We start from the raw sequence: 19008 nt of genomic DNA, 5'->3' as shown, positions 1-19008 counted from the left end.
TTATTAAAAATAAGAAAAACAAACTCAGAAAATGAATGAATGAAAAATCATTTATTTTGCTATGTATCAAGCTCTGTGGCAAGCACTGGGATTATTAAAAAAAAAAAGAGAGAGACAATCCCAGATCTCAAGGAACTCACATGCCAATCAGTGGAACATAGGAGAGTTTAGCAACAAAGCAGATGAAAAGGCCCAGGTGTCCTTGGGGTATTCCTAGAGCAGGTCACATTGCAAGATTGAGGTCAGATGGCAGTGCTCAGAGTGTGTATCAGTGCAAATGGAAGGTCCAGTGGACTTTTGGAAGCATAGGGTAGATAGTAAAGCATATCTACCATCTTACTGAAAGGATTGTGGTTGATGACTCCTTTTTTGTCTGTGTGGTGTGATTGGCCATGTCCCTACCCTACAACTATTGGGAAAGTGATAATGAGCCCAAAGATCAGAGTGGAGCTGGGACTTGTATAACCTGTCATATGGGTGAGCCCGGAGTTCAGCAGTCTAATGAGAAGGGGCATCCAGTGCCTAGTGGTGATTGAACAGTGGTAAGATGGAGGGTGAGAAAATCCTGGTTCTCTAGCTCTGCAGTCCGGCTGAGCTCTCAGTCCATTTGTTGAAATTAAAGAACCATTTACTCCATTGAACATTTTCTCTTATCTTTAGCATAACTACCATGTGATTAATGGAAACTCATGGTGATCCTGCAGTGAAAAGTCTATCATGTAGCTGCTTTCATTAATAATATCATTGTCTTTTGTCAAGTTTAATAGCAATTGGGTTTATCCAGCTGGAAAAAGTTAGACAAAGATAGATAGACAGGCAAGTCTGTTTACTGTCAATTAACTGAAGAAGAAATGTAGGCTTTCTTTTCAAATACATCAAAGTTGACATTTTATGCGCTTTCTAGGATTGCTTAAGGAACTTTGTATGTGGAGGTTGTCAGGAGTTTGACTAACAATGTTTTTAAAAACGTGATTCTTGAGGACAATAGTTGTAAAAGTTAATGGTTCTGGGATTTCTTTCTTATTATTTAAGTGTCTTGAACATCCTTAAAGTTCAGGATGACTAGAACTGAAAATATGTATTAATTTATTAGACAGAATGTGAGTTCTTTTTTTTTCCTTCTTTAAATTACTCTTGTTGGGCTTTTAATTCTGATTCAGTTAACAAGGGGTCTTGGAGTGTATGGGAGCAATTAAACATGCTGAGTTTTATTTTACTTGAGACCTTAGTAGTATTAATCATGCAATTCTGACATTTATCATAAGGCTAGTAAATAGAAGGAATCACTTATTCTTGTGTAAATTATATGGCATTTTATCCAAAAATTCTATGTTTTTTTCCTGCAAGTTATTACCTTCATTATTCAATGCCATATTAAAATGTACACTGATTACGTTTGTGTGGTTTATCAATTTTTTTTGTGCTTCATTAATTAGTATTTGACTGAAAGTTAATGTTCATCAAGTGTCAATCTCTATAAGATAGATCATTTTACTATTAATTGCCAACTCACAAAATGATTATAAATTGCCTGGATTGTTTCTTGTTTAATTGTTTTATTAGAGCAAATTTATATATCAAGATGTAGCACATTAGAGTAATAGAATGATATATTTTAATTGCATTAGCAACAGGCAAGAAGCCTGCCTACATTTAGAATTAAACAAAGTATGTGTTAAAAGCAGAAGAAAAGTATTTGGCTTTGGTGCAAGGTGGTGATCTTTCATAAATTGTTGGTTCTGGGGAACTGAATAAGATTGATCTTCCCTATATAACTTGATTTATATTTATAATCCCCTTTTTGTGATCTTTATTTAGTGGTCATTTGCACATTTTAAAATCTGAAAATCTGTAGGTGTTGAAAGACCTCAAGCAAACAAAATAGGGGAGTATTTTTCTGTCCTATATAACAGAACAAATGCTTCAGGGATCCATTTTTCAGAATATGAGCCAATTTTCCTCAGTATAAACCTTTTACTTCCTTACCTCTATATTAAATTAGTGATAACTCAAAGTTCTATGAACTCATTCGTGCCACCAACATACCATTTAGTACCTTAGTACTAACATCTCTCCTGTAAGGCCTCTTCTTCCCTGGGATACTGCCACCCTTTTGGTGTAGGTCCTTATCATATTACTGCTGGTTTATTGCAGTAGCCAGCTGGTTGGTCTGTCTGCCACAAATCTTTCCCCATCCAGTCCATTCTCTACTCAGTTGTCAAGGTGAGCTTCCTAAAATTAAGGTCTAACCACGTAACACCCCTCTCCCCTACCCCCACCCCCACCTCCACTTAACACCCAGTGGCTCCTTAAAAGATAAAAAATCCTCAGTTTGGCCTGGCTTCTCCCCACCAACACTTTGGCAGTCTTGTTGTACTCTATACACCACCATTATTCTGACATCTGGTACCACTAACTTTCTTGCCATTCCTCAGATAAGATATTCCATCTCACAGCTCCAGGTATCTTTACTGCCTGTCTTTCATACATGGACTACTCTTCCTCCTAATCTCCACTTCCCAGCTTTCCTGTATTTCTTCAAACCCCAGCTAAAACATCACCTTTTATAGGAAGTATTTGCCTTATCCCTCTTAATTTTAGTACCTTCCCTCGACTGTTTTTTTCTAATTTATCCTGCGTAAAGCTTGTTTGTGCATGATTATTTCCATACTGTCTGCACTGTTAGATTGTGAGCTACTTGAAGGCAAGGGCAGTCTCTTACCTTTCTTTATATTGCCAATGCTCAGGAGGATGCCTAGCACATAGTAAGTGCTTAATAAATGTTTATAGATTAATTGATTGCTTCATAGAATAGAGTTCAGTTAACTAAATGGTACCTCAGGTTTCAGGATACAGGGCAGCTAGATGGTACCACTAGTGGATAGAATGCCGAGTCTGTACTCTTCTTCCTGAGTTCAAATCTGGCCTCAGACATTATTAGCTGTGTCACCCTAGGCAAGTCATTTAACCCTGTTTGCCTTAGTACCTCATTTATAAAATGACCTGGAAAAGGAAATGGCAAACCACTTAGTGTCTCTGCTAAGAAAATCCGAGATGGGGGTCACAAAGAGTCAAACGCAACTGAAATGACTAAACAAGTTCAGAATAAGTTAATGACTTATGATTTACATAAGGGTTGGATGTGATCCCCAGATTTCATTTATTCATAATAGCCTTGCCTCCACTGTCACAAGTAATTGGTAATTGGATATATTGTTAGTAAATGCTTAGAGGGTGCTTGAGGCCAAGTTGGATAGTGATTAAGGAAAGCCAAGGGGACAGTCGAGAATTAAATGTGTGGAGTATATTCTTTAATAAGTATATTACTACGTGAATATTTGTTTTTCATACACTGAATTATTCATAAATTAAGCCTGAATGTTGGTTTAGGGAAGGACATTAGCAGATTTTTTGTTGTATTTCTTCTTGTACTTCTCAAAACATTTTTGTTTTGAAAGGGCTTTTGTTTTTGGTCTAGGTTCTTAATAAAATACAGGCATTTGCATATCATTTGAATAGTTGACATGCAAAGTCCTTGTATCTGATATCAGGAAGAAAAACTCAAACACATTTTATTACCATGATGTAACACCTCTGATCAAAGCAAAAAGATTGAAATTAACTACTAAATCAATTCAACAAACATTTACTTAGGAACCTATTGTGATCAAAGTACTGTGCTAGGTGTTGCTAATTCTAAGGTAAAAGGAGAATATGATGCCTACTCCCAGGGGGCTTTCCATCTTCATATTGTGATCAACCATTCATATAAATTTGATACAAATTATAACATAATATGGTATAATATAATATAGAGAAAAATAGAGATACCTCAAGGAAGAGCTAGCTTTTAAAATTAAAAAATATTTTTTTCAGATTTCAAGTTAAAAATTAAAAAAAATTAATATTTTAAAATTTAAAAAAGTTTAAAATATTAAAGAACATGAAAAGCATACATAGTCTAATTTTATCTTCCTTATTTTGACTTTATTTTTGCTTTTGTCACTTTTATGGTAACAATAAACAACCAAAACAGGCACTTTCATATAAGTTGGGCAGAAAAAGAGGATTGTACGTGAAACTATATCTTTTTTATAACTTACTTTTAAAAATGAAATACATAATAAGTTTATGGGACACCGAAGTGGTGCCTGGCCTGCAGTCAAGAAGACTCCTCTTCCTGAGTTCAAATCTGGCCTCAGACACTTCCTAGCTATGTGACCCTGGATAAGTCACTAACCATGCTTGCCTCAATTCCTCATCTGTAAAATGAGCTAAAGAAGGAAATGGCAAACCGCTGCAGTATCTTTGCTAAGAAAATCCCAAACAGGGTCACGAAGAGTCAGTCACAATTGAAACAACTGAACAACAAAAATAAATTTAACATGTAATTTTTCAAAGCTGTCATATCTGTCTGTGATTCCTTCTGGCCTCTTTTGTGCAATTTTTAAACAATGCATCTATGATCCTCTTTTTTTTCCATTTTTTTCCTTGTCAATCCTATCCCAAATGGAAAACAAAAACAAGACTTCTAATAAACATGCATAGTTAAAGCAAAATAAATTTCTATACTGACTGTGAGAAAATACATATTTCATGTTACAACTTGAATACATCACCTTTGTGTTAGGAGGCCACAAGCATACTTCATCAATCAATCAACAATTTGTTAAGTACCTACTAAACCAGTCACTGGGCTAAGTGCTAGAATCTATGGTGCTCAATGTATTGATCAGAGTTCTTAAGTCTTTCAAAGTTATTTGTCTTTACAATAAAAAAAACCCAACCAGGTTATTCTACTCGTTCTGCTCTTTTCAAGACGTATCAGTTCATAAAGTCTTAATAAGTTTCTTCAAAATAAACTCTTTTGTCTCCTCTCAAAGAGCAATGATGTATGATAACATTCCTATATCATAATTTGTTTAGCCATTCCCCAGTTTATGTACACCCCTTAATTTCCAGTTTTTGAGATAACAAAAAGCTGCTAGAAATACACCCACGTGCATGCGCACGCGCACACACACACACACACACACATATATCACATGTATATATAGATGCACATTTACATATAAATCCTTCTTTCTCACTTAACCTCTATTTGCTTTGGTTTTCTCAACTGGAGATTGGAGCTGATGATAGTGTTTATCATGCAGGGTTGTTGTGAGGATGAGATAATACTTGGAAAAGTACTAGCACAGTTCCTGGCACATAATAGGGGCTATATAAATGCTTCTGCCCTTCCTGTAGGAACATATGCTGTCATCAGGTAGAAAGTTGGGGGTGGAGGTTAAAATTTTCCAATGATTACAGCCAGCAACATCAGTACAAGTTCATTTTTTCCCCGTGTTTGATCAATCAGTCAATTAATCAAAAAATATTTATTAAGCACCTATTACAAAGAATGTGATCCTCTGTATTTCTTATTTGGTCATGAACTCTTCCCCTACGATTATTGTAAAATGTATTTTTTTTTCCTTCTCCCTCTAACTGGCTTATGATGAAGTGACTTTTTGTAGCTAAATCATAGATATAATAGATATAATAAGTTTGGAACTTACCTCAGTATGTGATTTGAGATGCTGATCTCTATTCGCCTTCCACTAGAGTTTTCTTGTTCTGCTAGCAGTTTTTGTCTAATACTGAATCTTCCCCCCGGGAATGAGGTCTTTGGGTTTATCCAACATAATGCTTCTCTGTTTGCTTCTGTATGTTGTGTCCTTCACCTTTCCATTGACCCACATCTTAATTTTTTAACCAGTACCAAACTACTTTCATGTTTACTGCTTTGTAGTTTGTTTTGAGATCTGGTACTACTAAGTCCCCTTCTTTCCATTTTTTCTATTCTTTCTCTTGAGATTCTTAACTTTTATTCCTCCAGTAGATCAAATATATTTCCCTTTCTTTGTTTTGTTTTGTTGTTTTTGACTCCCATATTTTCATTTCAAAGTTTCTCTTTGTCCAGTCCTGAACCTGGACTTCACTCTATCCCTTGCTGTGACCTTGACAATCCCCAGTCAGGTGATGGATAGTTGTACTGCTTTTTGCATTGTGCTGTTCCTCTTAGGTTTCTTTGCTGTTGTTCCTTCCAGTGCATTGGTTAACGCTTTCCTGGAGATTTGCTGGGGGATTTCGGGCCCTCAAGGTCTGATCTCTCCAGAGTTCACCTTCCACTGGTTTTATAGTTAGGTTTTAAATATACTACTTAGAAAGGACTGAGCACATGGTGGATTGTTGATAGATGTGTGTTTCTAATAGGCTCCATGCCTATCCTGTCTATGACTGTGCTATGACAGTCTCACTTTTGAATTGAAATCCGTAACACCAGACACATGTCGTATGTGTGAATAAAGGCTTGTTGATCAATCATCCATTGTTATAAAGGGTGTTTACAATTCATTTAGGGAGTGGCCACGCACAGAAAAAAAGTGGCAATATGTGTTCAGCAACTGCTATAGTTTTTGCAGATCATTTCCCTACTCCTTTCTACGGCAGTGTGTTGAGGACCAGAATCTCTACTCTAGCTGCCTGGAAAACCCCACATGGCACAGGGGCCTGGGAATTCTAGCGATCTCACTACATCCCATTTGAAGGAATGGCATGGTATTGCAGATTAGACCTGCTGGACTTAGCCTTTGTGAGTAGGCCCATCATCAAGGCAGCATATTATTAGTGAGGCTGCCTTTCCTAAAAGAAACACCATTACATTGTGAGGTCTTGAACAGTGGGGACTTTTTTTTTCTTGCCTTTCTTTATACTCTGAGGATTTAGGAAGTTGCTGGCACATAGTAGGCACTCAATAAATGCTAATGGACTAGTGACTGACTGGAAAATGAGGAACGGACTGCCCAGCACAGACCATCATCTCATAGTCTACTTCATTTGGTAATTTGGCTTTGTTTCCCTTTCGGAATTGGAGATTCAAGTTCATTCTGATTATACGTAAGTATTTAATATTCCAGCATTCTATGGTCAGTAGGTATAAATTCTACTTCTGTTAAAAATTTGAAATTAATTTTCAAGAAAAGCAGCATTTATGGTCATTTTATTCTTGAATGTTTATGCTTTGACATTTCTTTGTGTTTTTGCCATATTCGTTGTTTTCCCTCAACCCAGTTTTGGCTGAATAAAACACAATAATTATAATCCACGATGCCTTGTTTTAGTGAAACCATGGCAAGTATAATTGCTTTTTTCACAACAAACATAAGAACATTTTTTGTTCAATATCATGCAAATATTATCCATCAAATATTTTTAAAAGAGCAGAATAATAACATAACAACATTTTATTTTTACATACGACTGGTTTTCAGATATGTTTAGTAGTAATAAAATTAATCTTTATTAGTAATGTGTCAAGTTGTAAGGGATTAAATGAGAAACAAAAGAGATTGCCAGATGTCAATCTCATGGAAGTATAAAATAGTGAATGCTTGGTATTGATGCATACTGGGAGGAATGCCAAATAATTGAGAATTGTGAACCCATCTGAACTGAATGGCAAGGATGAAGTTTAGAAGAATGACCTGAATTAGACACATGATTGGCATAAATGTTTCTCGTTTGTTCCTTCTTTATTGCTTGTCCAAAAAAAAATTACAATGATGGAACTAAGTGTTTAATACAGATAATTCAAAATGGAAGTCTATATTATTATTTACTGCCACATTTCCTTAATTCAGCCTGGGAGTAAAAGAGAAACATTTTGGCTTAGGGAGAAGTCATCATCTAACTAACATAAACTTTGTTAGGAAAGTGATCTTTAAAGATTACATACTTTACCAGGTGGTTTTGAATGTGAAATATTTGACTCAGAAGGTTGACCTTTACAACGTATTAGCTTTATGTCATCTAAATTGAACAAATGTGTATCAGTAAAGGTTATGTCTTTGCAATGTCATTCTATTATTTTATCAAATGCTTATTATTGTTTATTTATTATACTTTTATTAACAAGAACATCCTCACAAATAGAATGCTTTACTAAGGGTTTAGTTCCCAGAAACCCAGAAAATTCTTCCTAGAGTTGTGATGTTTTTAATAGTTAAAAAAACATGATGATTAAAAAGAAGAATGGTTATTCTTATGAAAGTATTTCTAGAGGTTGCTCTAAACAAGGACTAAATTGTTTCACTATCCACATGAACCTTTTAAATAACAACTATAGAAGAGACTTAGAACTCAGTGATTTTTCTCTTTTTGCTTTGGAACAATAGCATAATTTTATTTATAAATAAAAATACAAATGGTCTTTACCCCATTCAAACCTAAAGAACCCAAATCTAAGCTAAGTATAAAAAAGTAATTGCTGTGTAAAAAAAAATCTGGTAAAAATGTCAAACTCTGAACTAGCAATGAGAACAAAGATTAGATTTATCTCTAAGTCAAAGAACAAAGCTTAATGCCATTATTTGTCTTTCAAGATGCATAATTTCTAGAATAAGAAATAAATTATTTTCTGAACTATGGTTATATACTCTTATTATGGCACATACAAGTAAAAAAGTACTTATTACTGACGTTCTATATATAGATGCTAAATTCTTATTTATATTTATATCTATATTCTGTAACTAGTATTGAAACTCTTGCCAGCCCTGCCTGAATAGCTTGTCTGTCTTTTAATTTCTCTAGCACCATTCTCTCTTACTTATTTTAAAGGATGGTAATCTTGGATCCAAAAAGCAACCCTTTTTCACTTCCTAAGAAACACACACACATATTTATAGTACACACAAATAGGAATATATGTGTGTGTATATATGTATGTGTGTGTAAGTATACATATATGTGTGTGTGTGTGTGTGTGTGTGTATATGTATGTATGTATGCATATGCATATGTGTATATAGGGAAACAGAGATTTGACCCCTCCCCCAGATCAGTTGATAATGATGTTGTTGATGTATTGAAGTGTTAATACCCGTTGTTCCTTGATGGAATATGAACCCTCTACCGCCTCTGTTTCTTTTCTTTTTAAATCATTTTTTTTTCAATTAATATAAAAACAAATTTTAATATTCATTTTAAAAATTTTTAAGTTCCAAATTCTCTGTCTCCCTCTTTCTCTTCACCCCTCCTTGGGAAGATAAGCAATTTGGTATAGATTATGCATATGCAGTCATGTAAAACATATTTCCATATTAGCCATGTTGCAAAAGAAAACACAGCCCCTCCATCCAAAAAAAAAAAAAGAAAGAAAGAAAAAGACAGTTAAAAAAGCAACTAAGCCTCAATCTGCACTTAGACTTCAATTCTTTCTCTGGAGGTAGATAGCATTTTCATTATAAGTTCTTCATAGTTATCAGGGATCATTGTATTGCTGAAAATAGTTAAGTCATTCACAGTTAATCATCATACAGTGGTGATATCACTGTGAACAATGTTCTGGTTCTGCTCACTTCACTTTACATTAGTTCATGTAAGTATTTCCAGCTTTTTCTGAAAATACCCATCTCATCTTTTCTTATACCGCATATCGTGCGTACTCCATCACAATCATATACCATAACTTGGTCAGCCATTTCCCATTTGATAAGCATCTCCTCAATGTCTAATTCTTTGCTAACACAAAAAGAGCTACTAGAAAATATTTTTGTATGAATAGATCCTTTCTCTTTTCTTTGATCCCTTTGGGATATAAACCTAGTAGTGGTATTGCTGGGTCAAAAGGTATGTACAATTTTATAGCCCTTTGGGTGTGGTTCTAAATTGCCCTCTAGAATGATTAGATCAATTCACAACTCTACAGACAGTATCTTAGTGTTCCAATTTTTTCCATAGACTCTCTAACATTTTTCATTTTCCTTTTCTGTCATAGTAGCCATTCTGATATATGTGAAGTGATAGTTCAGTGTTATTTTAATTCACATTTCTCTAATCAATACTGATTTAAAGTATTTTTTTATATGACTATAGATAGCTTTGATTCTCTTGAAAACTGCCTGTTCATATCCTTTCACTATTTATCAGTTGGGGAATGACTCATGTTCTTATAGAGTTGACTCAGTCCTCTATGTATTTAAGAAATGACACCTTTATTAGGGAAACTTGCTTAAAATTATTCCCCCCCTCATACACACAGTGTTCCCTTCTAGTCTTGACTGCTTTGGTTTTGCTTATGTAAACCCTTTTTAATTTATTGTAATTAAAATTATCCATTTTACTTTTCATTTTGTCATAATTTCTTTCCTTATCTATAGATCTGATAGAAAAAATATTCCATGCTCCCCTAATTTGCTTATGGTATCACCCTTTATGTCTAAATTGTGTATACATTTTGCACTTATCTTGGTATACTGTGTGAAGTATTAGTTTATGCCTAGTTTTTGCCAAATTGCTTTCCAGTTTTCTCAGCAATTTTTGCCAAATAGTGAGTTCTTGCCCCAGTAGCTTGCCTTTTTGTGTTTAATAAACACTAGATTACTGTAGTCATTTACTACTGTGTATCGCGTATCCAGTCTATTCCACTACTCCACCATTCCATTCCTTAGCCACTACCAGATTGTTTCGATGATCACCACTTTGTAATACAGTTTGAGGTCTGGTGCAACTAGGATACCTTCCTTCATGGTTTTTTTTTTTAATGATTTCCTTGATATTCTTGACCTTTTATTCTTCCACATGAATTTTGTTTTTTTTTACCAGCTCTATAAATTTTTTTTTGTAGTTTGATATAACAGTGAAAAAGTAGTTTGATTTAGACAGAATTGTCATTTTTATTATATCGGCTTGGCCTACCCATGAGCAATTAATATTTTTCTGACTTTATGTGTGTAAAAAGTGTTTTGTAACTGTGTTCATATAGTTCCTGGGTTGTCTTGGTGAGTAGGTTCCCAAGTAGTTCATATTGTCTGCAGTTATTTTAAATGGAATTTCTCTTTCTATCACTTGCTGCTGGACTCTGTTGATAATATATAGAAGTATTGATGATTCATGTGAGTTTATTTTATATCATGTAACTTTGCTGAAGTTGTTAATTATTTCAACTAGTCATTTAGTTGATGCTCTAGGATTCTCCAAGTATACCATCATACTGCCTGCAAAGAGTGATAGTTTTGTTTCACCCCCTCTATCTCTGATCAAGTCAGAAGGGAACGATGCCATTAAAAAGAAATAATCAACTATGTCCTTGCAGGGTTTTAAATAGTTAAACTCTGAAAACAGCTGAGGCAGGAGCCAGCAGTTGGGGATAAGAACTCAGCTTTTCATCACTTATGGGACAGGAGGGAATTTCTCTCTCTTCTTCCCTCCCATTTATCCATCCTCCAAAGGGCATATGTTATCCAGCAGTTCAGGAGTTCAGTCCGTCAATAATTAATCATTTATTAAGTGCCTGCTCTGTGCTAAACGTTGATTTGGGAAGATAGAGCCAGGAGCCAATAGTTAATCAGAGACACATTCATCAGACAGAAATGGATAGAGAGAAGCAACCACTCAGGGCCCAAATAACTTCATAAAAGATGACTCTTCTAGCCAAGAGGAAAGCCAGCTGTGGACTCAAGAGAGAGATGGTCATGGGGATGGGGAATCAAGTGGTAGTGAGCCTCAGAACCTGGGAAGCCAAGGGAGCAATTTGCCCAGAAGAAATGTTCTTCCCAGGGAAAACTTAATGAAGATTCAATACAAGAGAAAGGACTCTTGGTCTTAGCAGTACAAGGACTGGGTAGCTTTGACCACATGTCCCCTGTGTTTATTTCTCACTGTTATTCTAGTCTGAGTTTGTACCTACTTTTCCCATGGACGCTGGATGGATTTGGAAGGGAATACACCTCATGTTTTTAAGGGGTAATGTTTTATACCTGCTATTTATGCTATGCTGTTTTAGTAAATGCCTTTTCTTTGAGTCCCTTCTGTACTGTGGTTGACTGTTAAGGAAATACACACTGATGGAACCTTATGAGCTATAGCAGTAGAAACCTGGACACCCAGAGCTTTTAGAACCCTAGTTAGGAGTTGCCCTCTCGGAGGACCTAACTCAGTGTGAATTTCTTATATGTGCGTATATGTTTAAGGAGATATATTAAGTCAATCAAGCAGTTATTCCACCCAATTTAAAGTAGGTGACAAGATGCTTCTCCCTAATGTATCTTCAGGTAAGAACAATCAATCGAACGTAAGATTTGAAATAATTGGAAAATGTCCTTGATCAGCTTATCAGGTTTTGAAAGCCATTGTATGAGCTAGAATCTTGGTACATAGGATTTATATTTAGATGAATTGAAGATAATTGGCAATTCCCTATAGGTTTTATTTAATTTGCAGACCAATTTAGAACTCAGAGATTCAGGCATCTGGTAGTAGAGAGGAGGGAACTTTTAAGAAGGAATTGCTTTGATGAAGGGAGGGCAGGAGGATTCCTGTCTCAGAATTGTCTTGGTGACCACACCCCACCTTGGCTACAGGAGGACTCTGTGAACTTTGCAAGGCCTAAGGATTTGAACTTTTAGTTGGCATCCTACACCAGAATCCCCAGAACAGTTGATGGCTGTATCTTTGTCAGGAACCTAAGACAGATTGGATGAAAAGAAGACAGGCAGATTTGTGGTTCTGCAAGAAACCCAGCAGACAAGCTACACTATACCTAAGGGGAACATCTTGAGGACTCCATTAAAAGGACTACTAGGAGCTGTGAGCTGTGAGTTGCCCATTTGTCATTTGTGTTTGCTAAACGTGAGTATCAATATATTCTGATGCAAGAAGATGTTATATATTCAAAGAAAGGGGGAATGGGGGATGTTTCATACCCACTCTACCACTGCCATAAATATCTGTTTCTAGAAACTAATCAAGCTTGGCTGTCTGTTAAAAATTCATAAACATGGAGGGAGGAAGTCCACTGGTGGGGGCTTGTGAGTTACAGATATTAAAAAACTCTATCCCAACCCCTTAGGGCTATGCTTAGAACCAGAAGAGAGATGCAGCAGCTGAGCTTTAACCTTTTCCACATCTTATTCTCCTACAACTCCTTGCACAATGACTTGAATATAGTTTCTTTATCCTTAATATGTGATTTTTGGATCAATGAATGACGATGATTACATTTCAAGGTAGTTGAGCAGAGAACAGATTGAGAAATGGGCAGATTTCTAACTTCTTGTGTCGTCTTGCAGTGTGACTTTATTGTTATTGATATTGTGAATTTCTAGGAATATTCTTTTTATATTCTTTTTAATAGATTTTATTATCTCTATGAGCTATTCTTCTCCTTTGGGATATATCATGGTGCGTTGACCCCACCTGATTTGGAGATCTGTGTTTTTTTTTTTCCTATGTACTTCTCTTTTAATGAAAATAATTAAAAGTTGATCACATTAAAACTGCTGAAATAAAAATGTGCACTATTTGAAATGATAATTCCTCTGCCTTACAAATATGTAATATAGTTTAGAACATTAATTATGCTGCATCACATGGCAATTAGTGTCTGTCATCAAAGAACCTGATTTTATCCTAGGAGACTAGGAAAGCTTCTGCCTAGAATTTTTTCCACTGATAAACGTATTTTGACGGTATATTTTTCTGATTATACTTTTTTGTTCTGTTCATGTTTGTTTTGGACTTTTAAATGTTGCTTTCTCTTTATGTAGGGAGCTTTATTATACATTTACTTACATATATTTTCATTATTCATATTGATAGAATTCATATCACATTCGTATCAATAAGAAGAGATTATAAGATTAAAAAAAACTTATAGAATTAGGAAGTAAACACTATTTGAAACCAGAAGTATATGGCTAAATTAAAGAGGTTTAATAGCTGTCTTTTTAAGGAAAAAATCAAGAACTATGCCTTACTGTCATTGATCCAGTAACAAATTTTTTCACTTAAAAAATACATACAATGTATATGTCACATATATAGTTCTTTATACTATATATCTACATATGTGTCTGTCTATCTGTATTGTTATTATTGTTGTTCAGTTTTGTCTGACTCTTTGTGATCCCATTTGGGATTTTCTTGGCAAAGATATTGGAATGGTTTGCCATTTCCTTCTCCAGCTCATTTTACAGATGAGGCACCTGAGACAAGGAGGTTTAAGTGACTTACTTAGGGTCATAGAGCTAGTAAGTTGAACTCAGGAAGATGAGTTGTCCTATCTCCAGGCCTGGTGCTTCACCCCCTATGCCACTTAGCTGCCCCATGATATGTATATACATATATCTGTGTGCATGTATGTGTATATATTGCAATATAATCGTTATATATTTTGTAACTATATATCATATTTGTATATAGTATGGATGTATAATTATATTTGTATGATATATAATTAATAAGAATTGATTATTAGATTTTTTTAAAAAAAATTCTTACAGATACAGGAAGTAAACATTACCTGAAACTAGTAATATATGGCTAAATAAAAGAAAAGGTTTAATACCTCTGTTTTTAGAAAAAAGGAACAAAGCAAGAACCATGCTTCATTGTTATTGATACAGTAACAAACCTTTTCACTTAAAAATATATATTATATAGCTCAATGTATGTTTTATATGTTTAGCTCTGTATATATTTTTGTATATATGATACATTAATTATATAATATCATATATATGTCTTTGTTGATAGAGACAGACAGAATGCTGGGCCTGGAGACTCAAGACTCATCCTCCTAATTTCCCTTTCTTCCTCCTCCTCCTCTTCCTCTTGTTCTTCTTGTTCTTGTTCTTCCTCCTCCTCCTCCTCTTTCTCCTTCTCTCTGTCTCTGTCTCTGTCTCTCTCTGTCCCTCTCTCTCTCTCTCTCTCTCTCTCTCTCTCTCTCTGTCTCTCTGTCTCTCTGTCTCTTTCTCTGAGGAACCAGCAGGCAAGAGATATGCAGAAGGAATGCCCAATATCCAGGAGTCGGAGTAATGAAATGAATATTGTGTTAAAGCTAGATTTGAAAAATAACTACATTCTCTTTGAAATATTTTGAGAACCATTTTCTTAGTAGATATCTGACTGCAGTGCATCTGTAGCCTGTAGATATGATTCAGTGTCTTATGTTGTTCTTTATTTGCTTTTTGGTCTTGATAAAACTTGTTTCGTCTTTGTTCAGTTGTTCAGTCACGTTCAATCTTTGTGAGCCCATGGACCCTAGCATGCCAGGACCTTCTATTCTCCACTCTCTCTTGAAGTCTGTTCAAGTTCATCTTTGTTGTTTCTGTGACACTATCTCTCCATCTCATCCTCTGCCATCCCCTTCTCCTTTTGCCTTCAGTCTTTCCCAACATCAGGATCTTTTCCATTGTGTCCTATCTTCTCATTATGTGGACAAAGTATTTAAGCTTCAGCTTGTGTTACGTAACAATTCCTTTTTAGTGTTAATGGTATATTTATCAATCAGTTCAGTGACAAGCCGCTAGTGGTGTTATGATTTCTTATAAGTTAACCAGGTGATATTCTGTTTCCATTAGCAGTTAGAAGAAAATTAAAAAAAAATACTTGCAGTTGATCATTGCCAAGGCTAACCTTCTCTTTATTTGTAGTTAGCCAATACTTGGTAATTACACACCTTTGAGAAAAACAATAGGTGCTTTGAGAAAAGAAGCCTGAGGGATACAAAAGAAATAAATACATGGCTTTGACATTGAAGAATGTACAGTGTAGTGGGGAGAGGGCATCACAGCATATACACTTGGATACCAGCCTCCTTTTATAGATAGGCAGATTTATGATCACCAGGCAAGGATCACCTTGCTTATCACCCCCAGATCAAGTATAAAAACTTGTTTTTTGCATTCAAAGCCTTTGCAGCCTAGACCCCTGCTACCTCTCTCGTCTTCTTAAACCTTATTCTCCCCTACCATCCTCTCTGTCACCTGCACACCCATCCCTCACATACTCTGAGATCCATTATCAGTGGCCTCCTCACTATTCCTTGCACAAGATACTCCATCTCTTGACTCCAGACATTTTCACTGACTATACCCCATGCTTGGAATTCTCTCCCTCTTTGTCTCTTCCTCTGGATTTCCTGACTTTCTTTACATTCCAGCAAAAACCCTACATGTAGTGAGATTCCTGATACCTCTTAAAGTTGTTCTCTTTCCTCTGTTGATTATTGCCAACATTTCTGTATATATCGTGTTGGTACATAGATATTTTTATATCATCTCTCCTGTTAAGACTGTGAGCTTCTTGATATTAGAAACTCTTTTGCCTTTTTTTGTATCCTTATCATTTAGCCCAGTAACTGGCACATAGTAGGTATTTAATGCTTATTGACTGACTGACAGGGTCAGAACTAGAGAAATCAAAAGGTCAGTAAGAATGAAATCAGAGACAGAAACCGAGATTATCCTGGAAAAGCAAGAAGTCGTAGAAAAATAATTGGAAGAAATATCAGGTAATTAATGGGTATGGGAGTAAAGGAAAGTAAACTTTAAAAATAACTAAAATATTTTAAGTGTAATAAAATTGGTACAGCCTAAGGAAACTTGTAGGATGGTGGAGTTGAAAAGGAATAAGTAAGAAGGAAGGACATCAGAGAACCTGAGTGATACCAGCTGTTAACTAGTCCTTGAGTTATTGCCCCTGCTTCAAACAGAGCAAGACTGGTCTTCAGAATGGGCCTGATGCTTTTCTGATGGTAGTCAATACCTGTGGGTTAAGGCCTGCCTAAGCCCCAAAGAGAAATCTCATATGGGGCAAGGGACAACTTCTTTTCCTCTTCTTTTGCTATGGACACAGTTAAATTTTTTTTATTTATTCTTTTATCTGGATCCATGATTTTTGGTGCAAGAACTCTACTTACCAATGCACTTACCAATGCAGATCAGCAATTTTTCTTCAGTTTATAGTCTTAGAAATTTCCCCAAGATACCCAGAGGTTAATTAACTTGCACAAGTAGGCCTGTGTCAGCGGTGGGATCTGGGCAGAGACAGAGACCAGCTTCTTATCCAATGTGTTGTGATAACCATTTCTTATATTTTCATTTATCATATAGTAGAGGGAAAATATTGGTAGAAGTTGTACTTTCTCATAGAATGCCATAAGACATATGAACCAAAGAAGGCCTAAAAGGTTTACAAAACAAATATGATTTGTGCTAAACAGTCAATAAACATCTTTTGGGGTGGAGTTAACAACTGGTAAATAGCAGAGCTTGACAGATCTATTGTACAATATTAAGGGACATGTAGGATATATAGAATGCAGTTTGAGAAATACCTCCTCTTTCTCTTCACCAGTTTTAGTGACTATGTTGTACATTTGAGCAAGTAGAAATCTTTTTAATGGCATTCCAAATATATTGTCATTAACATCAACATGATTTTGTTGTTATTGTTGTTTTTCAGTCATTTTCAGTTGTGTCCAACTCTTCATGAAACCATTTGGGGTTTTCTTGGCAGAGATACTGGAGTGGTTTGCCATTTCTTTCTCTAGCTCATTTTATAGATGAGGAAACTGAGGCAGACAGGGTTAAGTGACTTGCCTAGGATCATACAGCTAGTTAAGTTTACATGAATCTTTATTCAACTAGCCATTTGTATGTAAAGGTTAGTCACAGAAAAAAATAATGAAAAAGATTAAACTTTTTTCTTTTCTACCCATTTTGTGTCTTGTTAAATGAGGTCATGAGGGGAAAAATTAATTAGGTCATGATAATTTTTGACTAAATGTTAAAATTTTAAAAAAAGATTGATGTCAGCTATGTACAATATTCTTATGCAGATCCCAAGGAGGCCAGACCCTCATAGCTCATATGTACCAAGTGATTGAACAATCTTTTTTTTTGGTGATTGAACAATCTTTTGATGAGTGTGGCAGTGGACCTAGTCAATCTGGATCACTAAAGCCACCAAAAGCTTTTCTGTGGTTTTAATTCTGATGTTATACTTTTGTTCTGAATTATCCACTTGTCAAGTCTTCCTTTTACATTTGGCTGCTGGTTTTATGTGGAAATTCCATTGTGTATACATCTACAATAGAGATAGCAAGGTATAGTAAACAGAGTGCTGCACTTGGTATCAGAAATACCTGGGTTTAAATCTAGCCTTTAAGATAGCTACAATCATGGGTAAGTCACTTAATCCCTTTGAGACTCAGGTAACTTGCTGAAATTTGTCTTCTAAATAATAAACAAATGTAGAAAGAAAGGAAGAAAAAAGAGAAAGAAAGAGAGAAAGAAAGAAAGAAAGAAAGAGAGAAAGAAAGAAAGAAAGAAAGAAAGAAAGAAAGAAAGAAAGAAAGAAAGAAAGAAAGAAAGAAAGAAAGAAAAAAAGAAAGGAAAGAAAGAAAAAGGAAGAAGTTCCTACCTGTAGGTTTAAATTTTGCCTTTGAGGCTTACTATTTGTGTGACTTGGCCAACTTTCCTAATCACCCTGGGCCTCACTTTAATTATCTGTAAAATGATGAGTTTGAATGAGATATTCATTCCATAACAATCTATGGTACTATAATTCAACAACCTATAGAATCACAGACTATTCTCCAGCACAGTCTGTTCACAGTCTGGCCACTGTGTTGGATAGAAGGTTAGATGTTAGTTATGTAGTTCAGTCTTTCATATAGTCAAAGGTAGATGAAAAGTAACTGGTCTTTTTTGCTTCAGGAGGACAGAGAAAAGGGATTCTGGACATGTCCACCGTGGGATGGTGATTTGCCTAAGGAAAATAACAAATATCAGGAAAAAAACAAATACATAAGAGTCAGAGGCAGCTGTGTGCTCCCATCCTATGGAGGTTGAGTTGAGATGGCAATTAACCCTTCTCAGTCTTTGTGCTTCATATTTGGAGAGGAAGAGCAAAGTCTGGGAGCTCATTCTGTACATCCTCTGAATCATCAGCTTTTCTTCTTTAGCAGTTAAATAAGGGGCACTTTGCCATCTCCCACTTCAAGCTTCTGACCTGTGCATGGTGGACCAGAAACAGGCAGACAATATCTGTACATGTTCCGTGCAACCCAGAATGCACTAGCTTTCCTCATATTTTATTATTCTAATTTATTATATCTTTATTCTTTTATTTTTTTATTACTGTAATGCGTCCAATAACATTGAAATAGAGGTAGAA

General features: G+C 35.4%; 1 protein-coding gene across 1 annotated transcript in view; it reads left to right on the top strand.

Annotated features, from left to right (window-relative positions):
* Positions 1 to 19008, top strand: part of SPAG16 (sperm associated antigen 16) — a 1202663-nt gene that overhangs the window by 237804 nt on the left and 945851 nt on the right. The window lies entirely within an intron of this gene.

This window comes from Phascolarctos cinereus, unplaced genomic scaffold (genome assembly GCF_003287225.1).
Source record: "Phascolarctos cinereus isolate Bilbo 61053 unplaced genomic scaffold, phaCin_HiC Scaffold_7;HRSCAF=346, whole genome shotgun sequence".
Classification (NCBI taxonomy): Eukaryota; Metazoa; Chordata; class Mammalia; order Diprotodontia; family Phascolarctidae; genus Phascolarctos; species Phascolarctos cinereus.
Note: the sequence above shows the minus strand (reverse complement) of the source record. Positions and strands in the feature narration are given on the sequence as shown.